General features: G+C 38.7%; 1 long non-coding RNA gene across 1 annotated transcript in view; it reads right to left on the bottom strand.

Annotated features, from left to right (window-relative positions):
- Window positions 1-16,264, bottom strand: part of LOC107702576 (uncharacterized) — a 19,949-nt gene extending 3,685 nt beyond the window's left edge. The window contains exon 1 of the long non-coding RNA XR_001635777.1: window positions 16,149-16,264. This is a non-coding gene — a long non-coding RNA (uncharacterized LOC107702576). The remainder of the gene's footprint in view (window positions 1-16,148) is intronic.
- Window positions 16,265-16,846: the final 582 nt, after the last annotated feature.

Genomic DNA, 16,846 nt, shown 5'->3' with positions numbered 1-16,846 from the left:
CAGTATGTGGAAAATAATGTGTTTTTTTAACCTTAAACCGCATAAACACATTGCATTACACCAAATACACATCATAATGTTCTTTTTAGCAATGTCATATGACCCCTTTAAAGTTGTCCAGATGAAGTCCTTAAGTTTTGATATATTTACGGTAGAAAATTTACAAAATATCTTCATGGAACATGATCTTTACTTAAAGGTCGCCTGAAATGCTTAGAAACATGCAGCATTACTCTATGTGTTGACGTCATTTTAACTGAAACAGGAAGACAGGGCGGGAAATATCAAGCAGCCCTGCCCCTTTTTAAAATAGCCAATAGCGTTTGTTTATATCACAGTTTGGGCTAGAGCCGTTGAGCTCCGTAAAGCCACATTTGACAGGATATGCCAGCCACAATCTCATCCATATTGCTATAAAATATAGCATTCCATGTTTTTATACAGTCTATGTTAGAAACACGCAGCGTTACTCTATGTGTTGACGTCATTTTAATTGAAACAGGAAGACAGGGCGGGACATATCAAGCAGCCCCGCCCTTTTTTAAAATAGCCAATAGCGTTCGTTTATATCACAGCTTGGGCTAGAGCCATTCAGAGCCGTTCAGCGCCGTTGAGCCGCATTTGACAGAGAATGCAAAACACAATCCCATCCATATTGCTATAAAATATAGCATTCTGTGTAGAATTCAAATAGCTCCGATACATTTTGTGGTCTGAGCCGACTCGCGCAGTGGGTGGTTAGCGTGACACAGCGCAAAACCAGACTTCTTTTTTTCCTAAATCGCTTCGCGGCGCTTCGGATTCTAGAGAGCATTTGATTGGACAGAAAGTTTGATGAGAAGCTGAAGTACGATGTGACGTCAAAAGAATCATTGAGCCGTTTTGGCGGAAGTGACGAACTGCAAGCTTTGAATGCTTATATCTTCTAAATGCGAATTTTGTCACTGTTTTGGAGCACACTGCCTTATAGATAACCTTAAGACTAACATATTGATACTAACACCCAAAAAACTTTCATTTTGATTTAATGGGGACTTTAAGAACTAGTTTGACCAACTAGCAGTTGCCAAGGGGTAATCAGTCTTACTTTTCCAGTACAAATAAGAACAATCTACCTTTTCATAACTGAATTAAAAAAGTTATGAGCCGTCTTGAAGAGAAAAAAGTAGGTGACTAACATTTTAAGACTAGTCTAAACAGTTTATGCAACCGGTCCCTGGTCCACTTTGGGCCAGCTGATTCTGATGAGGAACTTCCCCACAGGAAGAGACCACCTGACCAAAATGGACCAAAATTTGTTTAATTATAAGGGGCTTTCACAGCGGAGGAACCTTTTCATAGTTCCTAGAACTATTGGCGGAAGTTCCCGTTTTTGGTGTGTTCGCGCCACAGGAACTACAAACATATTTACTTCTGGGAACTCTGTTTGGGGGAACTAAATCGCCTGCTATTTCAGAGTAGGGTCTAAAATAGTTCTATAGGAACTACCAATGATGTAAGTGTACGCTGATTGGCCAAACACATACAAAACACCGGCTACCCGGCATTTTTAAAAAGCTGTGTAGAAATATTTACTCCATCAACAAGAAAAACATAGATAATGACATTTAGCTACCTGTTGTCTGCAGCGTTGTTCTTTTCTCAGCCTCCATGATATGTAACACTGCAAGTTGTCATAGGAGATTTAGCCAGATTTTCATGCTCTTTCAGTTGCGTAAATTGTGCATTTACATTCCATCTCCGTTATCACGATACCCATGACACAACAAAAACAGCTCCGATCACGGTGTCCCCCATTTATCGGTTGCTGACGTTTTGTAAGTACAGTGAATAAAGACCTTGCTGTCGACCGCTTCAGAGTTCCCACTGCCGGTGTGAATGCAACCAGGAAAACGGCCCAAGGGACAAATTGGCCCTCTAGGAAACACCCTGCTGACTAGTTCCTAGAACTACATTCGAAAGCCCCTATTATTTAAATATAATTAGGCCAGCATGGTGGGTCAGTGGGTAGTACTGTCACCTGAAATGGACCTTAGTTTGAGTCCTGGCCGAACCGGGAGGCTTTTCTGCATAGAGTTTGCATGTTCTCCCTTTGTTTCTGTGGACCACGTGTTTAGTTTTCCCTCACAATCCAAAGATATCCAGCTCAGGGTGCATCCAGTGTTTTTCCCTGCCTATGGCCTGAGATGTTGAGATAGGCGGCAGATGCCCACAACCCTGAATAGGACAGGTGGTTTGGAAGATGGATGGAAGGATGTACAACTACCTTCTAGCCAGAATGAAAATACAGATTGCTTTTCAGACAAAGAAGCAGAGTAGGCATTTCTGCTCATGGATATTTAGTTTACATGCTCTCGAGTGTCTGTTTAATTGTCAAAAGTGTGTGACTGTTTTTCCATTTTCCCCTGGAGCAAGGGTAGTGCTCTTGGAGTCCTACCTTCCAGACTTCAGTTCCAACCATGCTTCAACACACCTGCCTGTGATTTTCAAGTAATCCCGAACACCCTCATTAGCTGGTTCACATGTGTTTGATGCAGCTGAGTGGAAAATTTCAGGGAATGACAAGTTTTTTTGTTTTTTTTACCATTTTTTTATGTATTTAGCATCTCACCAAGCTTCCTTCCCAGTAATATATTCATTAGGCCGCAAAGAGATATCCAGTTTTAATCAATTAATTCTGCTTGTGAGCACGATGTATTCTCTGGTTTTGCAGTTGGAAGATAATTATAGATCTAAAGATTGGAAATCTACAGGATCTTCAGAGAGGTACAGAAGTGCTGAATTCATCTAGAGAAATGGCTTAATGCCATTAACCACACTGGCATGCAAATGTAATGTAAATATTCAAAAGTCTTTAAAAAACTTCCACAGTCGTCGATTTAAATGTAGATAGCATTTCTTTTTTGAGTTCAAGGGGAGGGAAACCCTCTCCAAAAGGCCTGTGAAAGGCATAACAAATTAATTCTTAGCATGAACAAAAAGAAAAATGTTGAAAAAAGTTAAGCAAATAACACTGTACTTAAATCTTCCTAAATTTAATTGGTGATTTATTTAACTCGTGATCTATTTGATGCAGTTATCATATTATTTTGTTTCTCAAGGCTGTAATAATGCAGAGCATGTAAAACATAGTGTTTATTGATTTTAGAGACAGTCATGCAAACATGTTGGTTTTGTACACATATGCAATGCATTTGATTGGAATTATTAAAAAAATAAAATACATTTCACAACATTTTCCTTCAAATTTCAATTATTTCCCCCAAGACGTATTCTAAATTGTCTTTTTCATAAACCTCAATTCAAGTGAGTTTTTAGACTGAGTGTCCACTGAGAGCAGCTGCCACTTTACCTGTCAAAATTAATGTAATCCAACTTCATTAAATGATAAAGAAGGTATTTTTAAATACTTTAACGATAATTTACTTTTTAAAAACTTATTAATTTGATTAACTTCACTTGTAGACACCATACATTCAAGACCCTGACTAATTAGAAAATGAATGAAGTGTTTTCAAAACACTAGACAAGAACAATTTTTATGACTACAATATTGCATAATACATAAGTTCACACTTTATACACCATAATTCCCCTCTACATTTAAACAAATTATTAATAATTTCTACAGATGATACAAATTATTCATTATAAGCCTACAATATAGTAGTCATGATGTTTAATAAACGTTATTTTTCCTTTTAATATAGCCATGAAACATCGATATGTATTTACTGCATGTGTTTCCCACTTGTTCAGTTTTGCTGATAAATTCAGATCAATTCATGACTTTATTAGTCCAATCTGGATTGTATTTATGAATAAATTTCATCATTTATTGATAGAACTGATGTCCAAAATCTGAGAATGGTGTGCTAGGCTGAATAACAGTGTGGTAACCAAACGAACAAATGATGTTGTAGGGTGCCATAGTTCCCATCACGCATCCTGGCAGCGCTACATGCTCGTCTGGTGTCAATGAAAGGCTTCAGGCTCCTTTCAGAGCATGTCAGATGTGGGAATGTTTGCAGACTGTTGAGATCATGGCATTATCAGCATTGCATGTCTCCATCCTCCTCTGCTTTCCATTAGGGTGGTGATAGCTGTGGGGCTGCTCACAGGCCGCTGGTTGCCTCTATCCACAGGCCTGGCCATCTGCCTCTGGCTGCTGATTGACAGGACTAGCCGGGGAGACACAATCGTGCCAACGGCTGAGGGCAGAGGACACTGACTGCGAGCGAGACAGACGTGACCATCGACAAAATCGCCTGCTGCTCGTAACTGCCACCTTTTGCTCGGGACTCAGGGGTGGGGGGCAGGAAACTGCTAACCGCAATGACAAAACCCATCCAAAAAATCTCATCTCTTCAGTAGAGTTGAATGTTCAGGCAAAGGATGGGATGTCATAACAGAATAAAAAACATATCATAGAGAAATCCTTTTTATTTAATAAAGACAAATGGGTTTTTGAATATACTCTAGATGTTTGTGAGATTAGTTTTGGCCATCCAATTTTTAGATAATTTGGTGTCGGAAATTGGCGCTGGTGGAAAGTGAGTGAGCCAGTCCAATATATACATCATTAATTTACTAAAAATATAAATTTAAATAAGTAAAAAAAAAAAATCAAAGTATTATGTATTTTATGCCCCCTCCTTTGTTTTCAAACAAATTGTATCCAGTAAAAAAAAGAAAGAAAGAAAAACAATATATGCAATAATTTATTTAAAATACTTTTTTTCATACTAAGTATACTTACAATTCATTAACATATTTGTTGACATATCACTTATGGCTTACTGATATAAATTATAATTAAACTTTATTTGGAGTATTTATTTATGACACAATGCACATTTCTAAATAGTATGCCTAAAATGTGTTTTAATATTACTATTAATAAGGAATGTATGATCTTTGAATAATATTAGTCTTTAAATGCAGGATATTCAAAGTGTACCTGAAGTAAACTTGCAAATTTTCCACTTGAGCACTTTAGCACAAATATGTTTAAGTATACATTTAGTTGGACATCAGCACGCATTTAAAGTCCAATTTTATTTAAATTTAATTTTACATTTAAAGCACAAAATTAGTTGTTCCACTTTAGCAGACTTTAAGTAGTTTACCAACAATACAATTGTAAGGTATTTTTTATTAATCATATAAATATGTAAATGTATTTGTAGTATACATAGCACAAAATAAATGTATTTCAAATGCATTTTCTGCTGAGTCTAGGGGTGTTCTTTTCTATCAAATAAACAAATATAGAAATAAATATTTGATACCTTTTGTGACCTGAGAACAAGAGATAAAACATGCTTGAATGCCTGACACATCTTTTAAATTAATGTTTTTTTTTTTCTTTCTTTCTTTTGATCAGTGGGATAATCCTCGGGAGAAATTATTTAGTTTGAAATAGATTGTTGTTTATTGTGCTGGTGTAATGGATTATTATTTTAAAATCGCCGGATAATTGTTGCAATCATTCGTTTGATGTCTTTGAAGACGTTCTCCATAAACACGGACTGCTTCGCCCAGGTTTTTTAGAGTACACCTTCAACAGACAACAGTCTTTAAAATTTCATAAACGCTGCTGCGATAACCTCAGTGTGAATATTTCATATTGTTGTACGGAAAATGTACTGTGAGTGCAAATCAGAAACAATAAACAGAGCTGAGATACAGAATCATACGGTTAAGAAGTATGAAATCATGTGAATTTGTATTTCTACGTAGGGTTTTAGTAGAAAAGCTTACTTGAGGAGCAGCTAAAGATGAATCTTTTTTACTGTGTTGTTATTAAATGAAGTGGAAGTGTATTGTTAATGCAATGGTTGTTTGTTTTCAGAAAGAATGTAAGCGGAAGGTTTCACTAACAAAGCATGTGTAACACTTTACATAACAGCTAAAAGATTTAAAAGGTAGTAAAATTATGCAAACTCAAATATTGATCATATAGTGTCCAAATAACTGATACAATGTAATTACACATTAATTAGGCATTAATAGCTACCACAATCACTTGCAATTGGCTTTTCCTTAGTGCTGTCTAAAGTATTAGGTTGCACTTTATTTTAAGGTGTCCTTGTTACAGTGTTTTTATGCAATTCATTACTAGTAATATTAATTAACAACACGCAGGTAACTTATCATGGGGTTAGGGTTTGGTTTAGGGTTAGTTGCATGTGATTATGCACAATTTAGTGTTATTACTTTAATATGTGACATGTATAACAAGCACGCTGTAAAATAAAGTGTTGCCAATTATTACAATAGATCTATATTTTCTGGAATGTAAATTTTAGAACGTAAATTATGCACAGAAATAACAGATGAAGAATTGTGTTTTGTCTCATAACTCATAAAGCTCTTAACAAATGTGAAACGTATTAATACAGAAATAATAATCTAAAAACAAATTAGAATACTGAGAAATAAAAGTTCAGTAAGCTGCTTCCTAATTCCACAACTGCAAATCCACAGTAGTACATGATTGTTACACAGATCCTATTTGCACAGGCAGCACAATGAAAAAAAATAAAAAAAATAAATAAAGCCTATTATATAACTACACAGCAGATGTTATCAGAACAACTGTATTTGACTGTATTTTCCTGCAGTAGGAAGTATTACATCAATAGATATTTGTCTCTGGTGAATAAGAGGCGTCAAGGTTAGCCATAACTGCTGATATAGATCATACAACGTCTGCAAATTCAAATCTGACAGAAAACTAGCACAATCAGCATTTCTCCTCTCTTAAAAAAAATAAATAAATCTTTATCAGATTTGAAGGCAGCTCATTTCATCTAAAGGAAGTCCAACTGTTTTCTCAGTATTGATTGTTTCTCAGTCGGCATTTAATTAGCTGTCGTCCTCTGATTTGAGTTTATCACTATTGACTGTACTGAAATGATGTGGAGATCTTTCTCATGAGGAAACTGTCACGGTAAGGTAAGGTTTTTAGTCCTTATCTTCTTTAAAATAGCTTTCATTTAATCTGATTTCATATATACATTGCTAACCATTTGATACAGTATGCATATTATGTACAGTACACATTCTGGTGCATTATAATTACATTTAAAGTACTTGCATTTAATGAACACATGTATTTAAGCTGTTAGCTCTACCCATAAGCGTAAGCCATCCTTTAGACCTTAGTCTTATAACAAAGAAAATTATTTGTTTTATAGGTATTTAATATTAGTACATAGTACTGTAGTTAAATAAATATTGCACCCTAAAATGTCCTAAAATCAAATGTGCTAAAAACGTCCTCACCCTCAGGTCATCCAAGATGTAGATGAGTTTGTTTCTTCATCTGATTTGGAGAAATGTAGCATTTGCACATACTCACCAATGGATCCTCTGCAGTGAATGGGTGCCGTCAGAATGAGAGTCCAAACAGCTGATAAAAACATCACAATAATCCACAAGTAATGAAGTGAAAAGCTGCGTGTTTGTAAGAAACAAATCCATCAAGCTGTTTTTAACTGTTGCTTCCATAATACTGATTTTCTGCTGAATCAGGAGAGAAATATGCACAGATCAAGCATAGTTTACAAGCGAAAAAAAGTTTTCTACATATCGGTGGATTTTGATGTGAGAGGACAACAGGAGATGGACTTTTTCACTGGAGGAAGCGTTACTATGGATTATGGACTCATATTTTGGCCAGACATTAGTTTAAAGTTAAAACACCTCAATGATCTATTTAATATCTTACAAACATGAAGCTTTTTACTTCACAAGATGTTAACTGATGGACTGGAGTAGTGTGGATTACTTGTGGATTATTGTGATGTTTTTATCAGCTGTTTGGACTCTCATTCTGACGGCACCCATTCACTGCAAAGGATTGGTGAGCAAGTGATGTAAGGCTACATTTCTCCAAATATGTTCCCAGAAAAAATGTAGGGTCCTCAAAGAACTTTTTAGTAAACAGTTCTTAGAAAAAGAAAAAAAAAATGTGTGTGAAGAATATTTTAAAAATCTAAAGAACCCTTTTCCACAGAACATTTTCTATAATTAAAAACTGCATAAATGTTAAGGTTAACATGTTAAATGTTAAGGTTTTATTTTTGTGTAAATCTTTATTAGTGTACAAAGATGTAACCTTTTAATTTTCTTGCAAAGAATAGCTCTTTGGTAATATCAAGTGGTATACAGAAATCAGGGTACAGTATGACTATTACTCAGCATTCATAGAGGGATGCAAAATGCGGAGTGTTTTTGGTTTGTTTGAGTAATCTGTCTTCTATTTGCAGCCTTGGTTAATAAAAGATAGAGAGTCACTAGAGGGAAGTCTCAGTGCGCATGTCGTGTCTGCCAGCAAAGTCTGTTTTCATTGCTTTGCTTCACCAACAGAAATCTAGCGCTGTACCAACAATCCATTCCATTCACATCTCCTGCCCATTCCCCCTTCAGCAAGAACGACAGGCTTGCCTTGCTCTGGGAGCCGGGGTATAAAAGAACGATCGCACCTCATTAAAAAAACATGCAGCGCAGTCGAATCAGATGCGGAGTTAATCGCCAGAGGCATGGCGTAATGTTTAATTTCGTCGATGATGGAGGCACTTTCGCCTGAGGTAACTTCAGTAGTAGCCATGTTTGCGTGCAAACCTTCACTTAGAGCTCGACTGAGTCGTTCACATGAGCGTAATGTTACAGGGAGAGGCAGGGCTCGCTGGAGATGCATGCAGCTTTCTGGCCAGTCAGAGGAGACGGTGGGGTGATGTTTTATTGAAGCCAAGTCCTCTGAGAGGGGCTAAAAATGCACTAGACGCCTTCGCAAACCTGTCTGTTTTGGCTGTCGAGAATGGCTCCCAATCACGGAAGGATAAAAACATCAAAATAAGCTAATCGAGATAGGGCTTGAAGTCTTCTGCCCCTGAGGATGCTGGGACTGTGAGGGCGGAGGACGTGGCGGTCCATCCTGACACGCACACACAGGCCAGCGCCAGTGTAAAACCGGCCTGAGTATAAACAATCAACGGCTCACTGCCTACTTTACTGCATAGGACAAAAAAAGTATAAATGGAGAACTGATACAGGCACGGCCTCACTCCTGACATTATATGTTCAGTGTCTAAAATGTCAAAAAAAAAATTACAAATAATAACACACTTATTTTGGTCAATTATTAAACTGATTAACTTTTGAAACATTAATGCATTTTAATTGGATATTTTGAATTACTTTAAATATAATGCAACTGATAGATAGATAAATAAATAAATAAATACAAATAAATAAGTAAATAAACAAACGAACAAACAGAAAAGATAATGGTAATTTTCTGCCAGGATATTATGTGGTATACAGTATTTTACCATGTTTTTTTTGTTTTTTTACACACCATAATGCAATGCATAATTCAGAATAAGGTAAAACGCCTGTGGAAATAAATAAATAAAAATAAATAAATAAAATCAATATAGAAAATGTGTGTTCCCTTTCAAGGGAACGTCGAACTGCGTCCTCTAGGGGTCGCTATGGGGGAACGCCTCGTCGTGACCCGTGTCTGAAGCATACATTGAAAAAACACCAACAACACGTTGGCCGGCGACAGCCGATGACATCACTACCGGTGCAATTATAGTATAAATAGGCGGCGGGAGAACATGTCATTCTCTTCTTCGTCTTCACTGACCATTTTGTTTGAAGCGTGCATTTCCGTGGCATTTCCGTGGCAAAGCGTTTAGAGGGTGTGTGCATCCGCGTCGTCGTTATTTGACACCTGATGACACACACGATCTCTGCGTTGTTTGTTTGGGCAAAAAGCACGCACGCGATGTCCTTGAGGGAGCAATCTGCATTCATTGTGAGCGTATTTTAATGAAAAGCTCCGCTCTCGTTTGTCTCTCTTTTCGAGGAAAGGAGGGCAGCCATCTGCTTCCCGCGGCTCAGGATGATGCTGGAGGATGATGTTATTTCTTTAACATCGTTTGATCCGGGAGCCGGTGCTCTGCTGGGTTCGGCCCGGTAAGAGCAGGAGATGTCTGAGGACGTGGCTTCATAGTGACCACCTTGCTGATGGTCTGGACTAGAGGCTTCTTTGAGTCGCCTCTTGAACGGGGCTCCGGCGCGGGGACCTTGGTGGGTGAGTATGATCCATTCTATATATATATATTTACATTTACATTTAGTCATTTTGCAGACGCTTTTTTTCCAAAGCGGAGTAGATAAAGCGATTCTTCTTAAAGAGGCAAACACGACCCATAGAGGACGCAGTTCGAAGTTCCCTTGAAAGGGAACGTCTCAGGTTACTTATGTAACCATGGTTCCCTGAGTAGGGAACGAGACACTGCGTCCTCTAGGCTTCCTGCCATGCTTCGAACGCAAGCTTCAGACGAAGAAGTGAATGACATGTTCTCCCGGCGCCTATTTATACTATAATCGCACCGGTAGTCATGTCATGGGCTGTCGCCGGCCAACGTGTTGTTGGTGTTTTTTCAATGTATGCTTCAGACACGGGTCACGACGAGGCGTTCCCCCATAGCGACCCCTAGAGGACGCAGTGTCTTGTTCCCTACTCAGGGAACCATGGTTACATAAGTAACCTGAGACGTTTTCTTGTATAATAGATAATATATAATCACATTTACATGTAATATAGCTGTGCTGGTATAGAGACATTGCATAATTACTCATTAACTTTGGAAAGCATGCATTTTTATTAAAACAGCAAGAAAAAAAAACACATTTAAACTTCATCATCATTGGAAGCCTAAACCATACCTGAAATTAAAAATAAATAACTAAAAATTGATTAATCGCCCAAAAGTAGTCCAAAATCCCATATATTGCCATCAGTGTGGGTTCCTAGTATGATGTACATATTTATGTCTATGCATTGTACAGTAATACAAGTTTTTTTTTTATATAATTTATAAAAAATAACTGCGTATTTGAAATGCACATGGATTAAATTAGACTTCACATCAATTTCTGAACCATGCTCATTTGCATAACACAATAGCTCAGCTATTTGACCTGCATAATGATATTGTTTGTTCTCCTGATGTATAGAGCTCATAATGAAGACATGAAGCAGACAAAATGAAATTTGACTCAAATTAATATTATCAGTTCAGACAGAAGTACATGTACATCTACCATTATAACAACTCCATCTGCTGAACACAAGGTGATCTGCTTCCCTCAGCACTGCTGAAGAGCTGCTGTCAGCTAAAAATAATTCCTTTACGAGTGGAATTCATCAATACAACACGGTAATTATGCACACACAACATACTGAATTAAAAGACAGCTGTTGAAAGCCCACAATGCGTTCAGGGTTCACTCTGAGAAAGAAAGGAAATCAGGGCGAATCATAGAAAGATCTCCAGGTCACATTTCACTTATAATAGAAAAGAAGAAAGAGAAAGTGTTAGATCATGCCTCCATGGCAGAGATATTAGATGCCGCCCCTGACACCAGATCCTGTCAGAAAATACATATATATCAGGGGTGGCGAACGTCAGTCCTGTTGAGCCGCAGCCCTGCAGAGTTTTGCTTCAACCCTAATCAAACACACCTGAACAAGCTAATCAAAGTCTGAAGGGTTACTAGAAAGCTACAGGCAGGTGAGTTTTAATTAGGGTTGGAGCACCTGAACGATCTAATCAAGGTCTGAAGGGTTACTAGGAAGCTGCAGGCAGGTGATTTTTAATTAGGGTTGGAGCTGAACTCTGCAGGGCTGCAGCTCTCCAGGACCGGAGTTCGCCACTGCTGATATATATATATATTGTAACAGATCGGCCAGGCTCCACCACCACCCAATCACAACGATCTCTATCACCTGAGTACTGAGCACCTGCACCTGTCACCAATCAAGCACCTCATCAACCAGCCTGCATAAAAGCACACACCTCAGACACCCTCACTGTCTGGTCTCGTACACACATAGAGGACTCTCTGACTTTACGACTGCTTCCATTTGAATACTTTCTGCATTACTTACCTCCTGTATTCCTCCTAGTGTCTCCTGTTCCTCCTAGTTCCTGGATCGCTGAGGTGTGTGCTCCTCCGTGTGCATTCCAGCTCCTGTAAAGGAAAGGACTCTGATCATTCCACTCATCATATCCTTTAAACTGTTCTACGAACTATACACTCACCGTGTCATCACCTGGATCCTACACCCGTACTCTCTGTGACCAAATAAACTTGATTGATATACTAACCTGTTGTGTCAGACCTCTTCCGTTACATATATACTGTATATATATATATTTTTTTTTTTTCTGGTAATAGAATAACTCTGTAAAGTTGTCTAATACCCAAAACCTGTTCACAGCAAGTCTTGTTTGGTACGCAAAACCAGTGTTTTTTCTTGTACCCAAAACTGTATTAACAGTTTTCTATCAGCTGGGAAGTTGACTGAGTAAAGCCTGTCTGAGTATTTCCTCCATCGTGTACTTCATTACAGCCACCTACCTATCACAGAATACAGGACCAAACAAGAATATCTAAAATGGGCTCAGCAGACGATATACTGTGCTCCATCATTCAAAATGGATGGACAATCAAATTCTATCTGAAGGAATATTTGCAATATAGCCAACTTTCAATCTTGACTGACCACTAGTTGATGGATCTCTTTTGGTGTGGGCTGGACCTATACATAGCCCCTTGGATGCCAGTAGGTGACTCTTCCTTCAGCTTGGAAAGTTATTTGGATATGGAAAGCGCAATCCATGAATCCGCTCCAGAAAGCGCAATCCCCGAGTCCGCTCCATATCAAGTCAAGTCACATTTATTTATATAGCACTTTATACAATATTGATTGTGTCAAAGCAGCTTTACAGTGTCAACAGGAACATAGTTTCAATAATGCAAGAGGACAATAACAAAGAGTCATTTTTCCAGCTAAAGTCGGTTCATTAACCTGTTAACCCACACCTGGACGCCGGCGCACTGAATGCTCTTTGTTTGCACGTCAATGTTTACAAATAGATTAAATGAAAAGGGACATAATTAATCTCGACAAACTATATATCATTCTAAATGTCTAAGTCTCAAGCATCGACGATAGATCGCTGTTTTTCAATGGAAAGCTTATAAAGAATGTATTTGCTAAATTTGTGTAAGCAGTACACATCAAAACATGCATAATCAAAACGCAGTACGTACCAGATTCATCGTATTAACGAGTCATAAACACATCCACTGCTGTAAATCCCGGTTTAGTTAGAAAGGTAAGGGTCCACTGAACAACATCCCATAGAGCACTTTTAGTCCAACGAAACAATAACGTTGTAATATGGATGGTAATTCCTTTGTTCACATCTCATTTCTTTGGGGACAGTTATTGTTTGTATCAGTTATGGAATAACGTACGCTCAAAAAACTGCATCTTGGTAGTAAAAAGCAATATGGTTTTGTAGCATACAGTGTCACAAACAGAATGAGACCATCCACTAAAAAAAAAGTAAAAGATACGCGGAATATTGTTTATTTGAATTCTGGCGCTCTCGCGTGACGGCTCATGACGCTCCTGTCATCTGTTGGGGGCATAACTTAGCGATCGGCTTTTTGCACAAATAATTATTATTTTTTTTTCTTCAACCTTTTTCACATATGTGTGTGTGTTTTGTGGGGAATGTGGCTGTATCTGCATGATTACCATCTGTATGACCGCACATCAGCGTGTGATTACTGTCTGTATGAGCAGCTATCAGTGTGAATGTGTACATAGTTAATATCTTTTTTCTTATTTCTTTTTATTACTCAAAAATTATTCTTATTGTATTTTTCTAGTGCTCAAATAAATCACTTATTCGATGTCTAAGATTCTGTCTATTGTTGTATAATTGAAAAACTATGCAGTGGTATGCATAATAGTTTAATTCCAGGCTGGAACACAGGTCAGATTGTGCAGAGGACTTGTCGCTCCAGAGAGCGCAATCACCGAATCCGTTCCAAAGAGCGCAATCCCCAAATCTGCTCCAGAGAGCACAATCCCCAAATCCGTTCCAGAGAGAGAAACCCCCGAATCCACTCCAGAGACAGCAATTCCTGAATCCGTTCCAGAGAGCGCAATCCCTGAATCTGCTCCAGAGAGCACAATCCCCAAATCCGTTCCAGAGAGAGCAACCCCCGAATCCACTCCAGAGAGAGCAATTCCCGAATCCGTTCCAGAGAGCGCAATCCCCAAATCTGCTCCAGAGAGCACAATTCCCGAATCCATTTCCGAGAGCGCAATCCCTGAATCTGCTTTAGAAAGCAGAATTCCAGAATCCGTTCCAGAGAGCGCAATCCCCGAATCCGCTCCAGAGAGCACAATCCCGGGATCCACTCCAGACAGAGTAATTTCCAGAGCCTGCTTCAGAGAACGTAATTCCAGAGCTATGTCAGGAGCCCACTCAAGCCTCCCTTCACTGCTGGCACTTCCCTGGCTCATCCACTACCGGCACCTCCCCTGCTCCCTGAGCCACCGCACCTCCCTGGCTCCCTGTATTGCCGGGGCCACCCTGCAGGATCCTTAGCCTGTTGGCACCGCCCTGGTCAGCTGCCCGTGACCTACCACTACTCCAGGGTTCGGCTTCCAGTAAGCTTAAGAAAGGTGACTTATGGTTATGTTCTGTTTTGTTTTAGTTTTCAGTTGTTCAGTTGCTGTTTTCCTTAGTTAGACCTAGTTTTCCTGTGTGTTTAATTTGTTCCATCCCCTGTTACCTTGTTCATTAACTTGGTAGGTCCTTTGTTTGCCCTTTGTACTTAACCACTCAGTTTCAGTGAGTTCTTTGTCCTGTATTGTTTAATGTTGATGTGTACGTGGTTGTGTCGCTCCTCGTTATTTTCCTGTTAATTGTGTTTATTATTAGATTAAAGGACTTTCTGAGTATCTCCTTCATCATGTGCTTCATTACAGCCACCTACTCATGACATAATCAATGAATAAATCAATAAAAAGAGTATGTAAATGCCTTAAATTATTATTTTAAATGATTACATGACTAAATCGAATAATTAAATTATTATAAATGAATGAATGAAAAAAAATGAAGAAAGAATATAAAGCACAACACAAATGTATGGTTGCTTTCATGAAGCAAAAACACACAGGTTGCATTTAACGATCCTTAGATTCTTCATTCCCCCTCTTAATCATATGAAACCATTTTATTACATAGACTCATTGAATGCAAGCACTCTTCCATAATCTCTTCAAAAAATACCTTGAAAAGGTCAGGTGATCAGGCCACTCTCTTCCCTTCTACATGCTCAAAGGAACAGGTCACTTCTGTCACCAGCATCAGTTAGAGGAATGTGTCTCTGACTGTTGTCTTACAACAGTTAACTAATCTGACAAACACACTTATGGCAATGTACAAGAGTAACATGGTAAATTATCTGACATTTATGAATAGCATTTATCTCATGACAACTCTCGGAGGGATTGGCATGGCAATGTACATGACAATGTTAATGTATTTGGTCTTGGTGGAATAGATCTGCTACGCTGCTGCTGCTGCTGCTGAGGCAGAGCAAGGACCGAGATTGCTACTGCCAATACATCCACAACATGCTGCTGTGAGCATGTAAGAAATATTGCTGCTGCAAATATAGCATACATGAAATAACCCCACACAAAGCAGGAGACTATAGAAGGGACAATACAAGCCAAAACAAGAACAAAACACCCCCATCAGGCAGATCTATCGCCAAGACATATCTACTTCTGCTGCTCCGAAGAGCCATGTGAACCGCATGTATTACTATATATATGTGTGCCTGGGCTACCACACCGACCGGCTTAACGTTAGTGGCCTATGACTATGTGAGCCTTGGCAACCACGCCGACCGGCTTAACACTACTGGCCTATGACTATGTGAGCCTGGGCTACCACGCCGACTGGCTTAACTCTAATTAGATGTGCACTATGTGTAATGATTAATTAACAAAATGGATATAATGTACGTTGCAATCCGATAGATAAGACCCCAGCACCCACCTGGGCAAATATTATAATTTAGTCATTTGATAACTGCTGTTACTTTCTCCACTTCATCAGTCCCAGCAGCAACGTAACAGCTTGTTAATTCATGTTTGTGCAATAATGAGACGGACAAAGTTTAGCCGATGCATGCCATTTTACTCTCTCGTGCAGATAAAAGTTGTCAAAATTACTGTGCACAAAAACCCCTGGTGGACTGACCTGAATTAACTGAATAAAAGCAGAATATTAATGTTCCTTCTCCGTTTTCTGAATTACACAGCGCAGCGAGAGCACACGTCGCACGAGCACATTTCTCCGAATTACACTACCCATAATGCATTTCACTCGGAATCAACTGTTACAGCCGTAGATAGTGATCTTCAGTGTCTCCCGCAACACTGTCATTGATATATGACTGCGATAACACAATGAAAACATCGACCTTAGAAATAACGAATGTGAACGCTGGGATAATCGCCGATGTATATGGCGAACCCCCATTGAAATGCATACACAAGAATGCTTATTTCATTTAACCTGTTTCATGTCCATTACTATCGGCGTGTCCTCAGAGCGATTACATATGTTCTAAACTGCGTTTTGCTCCAGCTGTATAAACACAGATGCTAAATGCTGCTGCTAATATGCTTAACATTCGCTCCCGCATACAATGCAAACTGCTAAGATGACACTTAGTCTAAACTTGATTATGGCTGCTCATTTTTTAATTCAATTAGGTAGACCACGCAACATACACAGCGATGGATTAGAAGAGCATTCACTTATCTTAGATGTTGATTTCACTGTTCTGAAGCAAGCTGCAACTGCTACGCAAGCACTAGTCATATATTTGAATGTTGAGCAGCGAGCTCATTGGCTACTGATACAGGAGAGAA

Source organism: Sinocyclocheilus anshuiensis, unplaced genomic scaffold, assembly GCF_001515605.1.
Source record: "Sinocyclocheilus anshuiensis isolate Anshui unplaced genomic scaffold, SAMN03320099.WGS_v1.1 scaffold210, whole genome shotgun sequence".
NCBI classification, from domain to species: Eukaryota; Metazoa; Chordata; class Actinopteri; order Cypriniformes; family Cyprinidae; genus Sinocyclocheilus; species Sinocyclocheilus anshuiensis.
The sequence above is the reverse complement of the archived record's forward strand: the minus strand, read 5'-3'. Positions and strand labels throughout refer to the sequence as shown.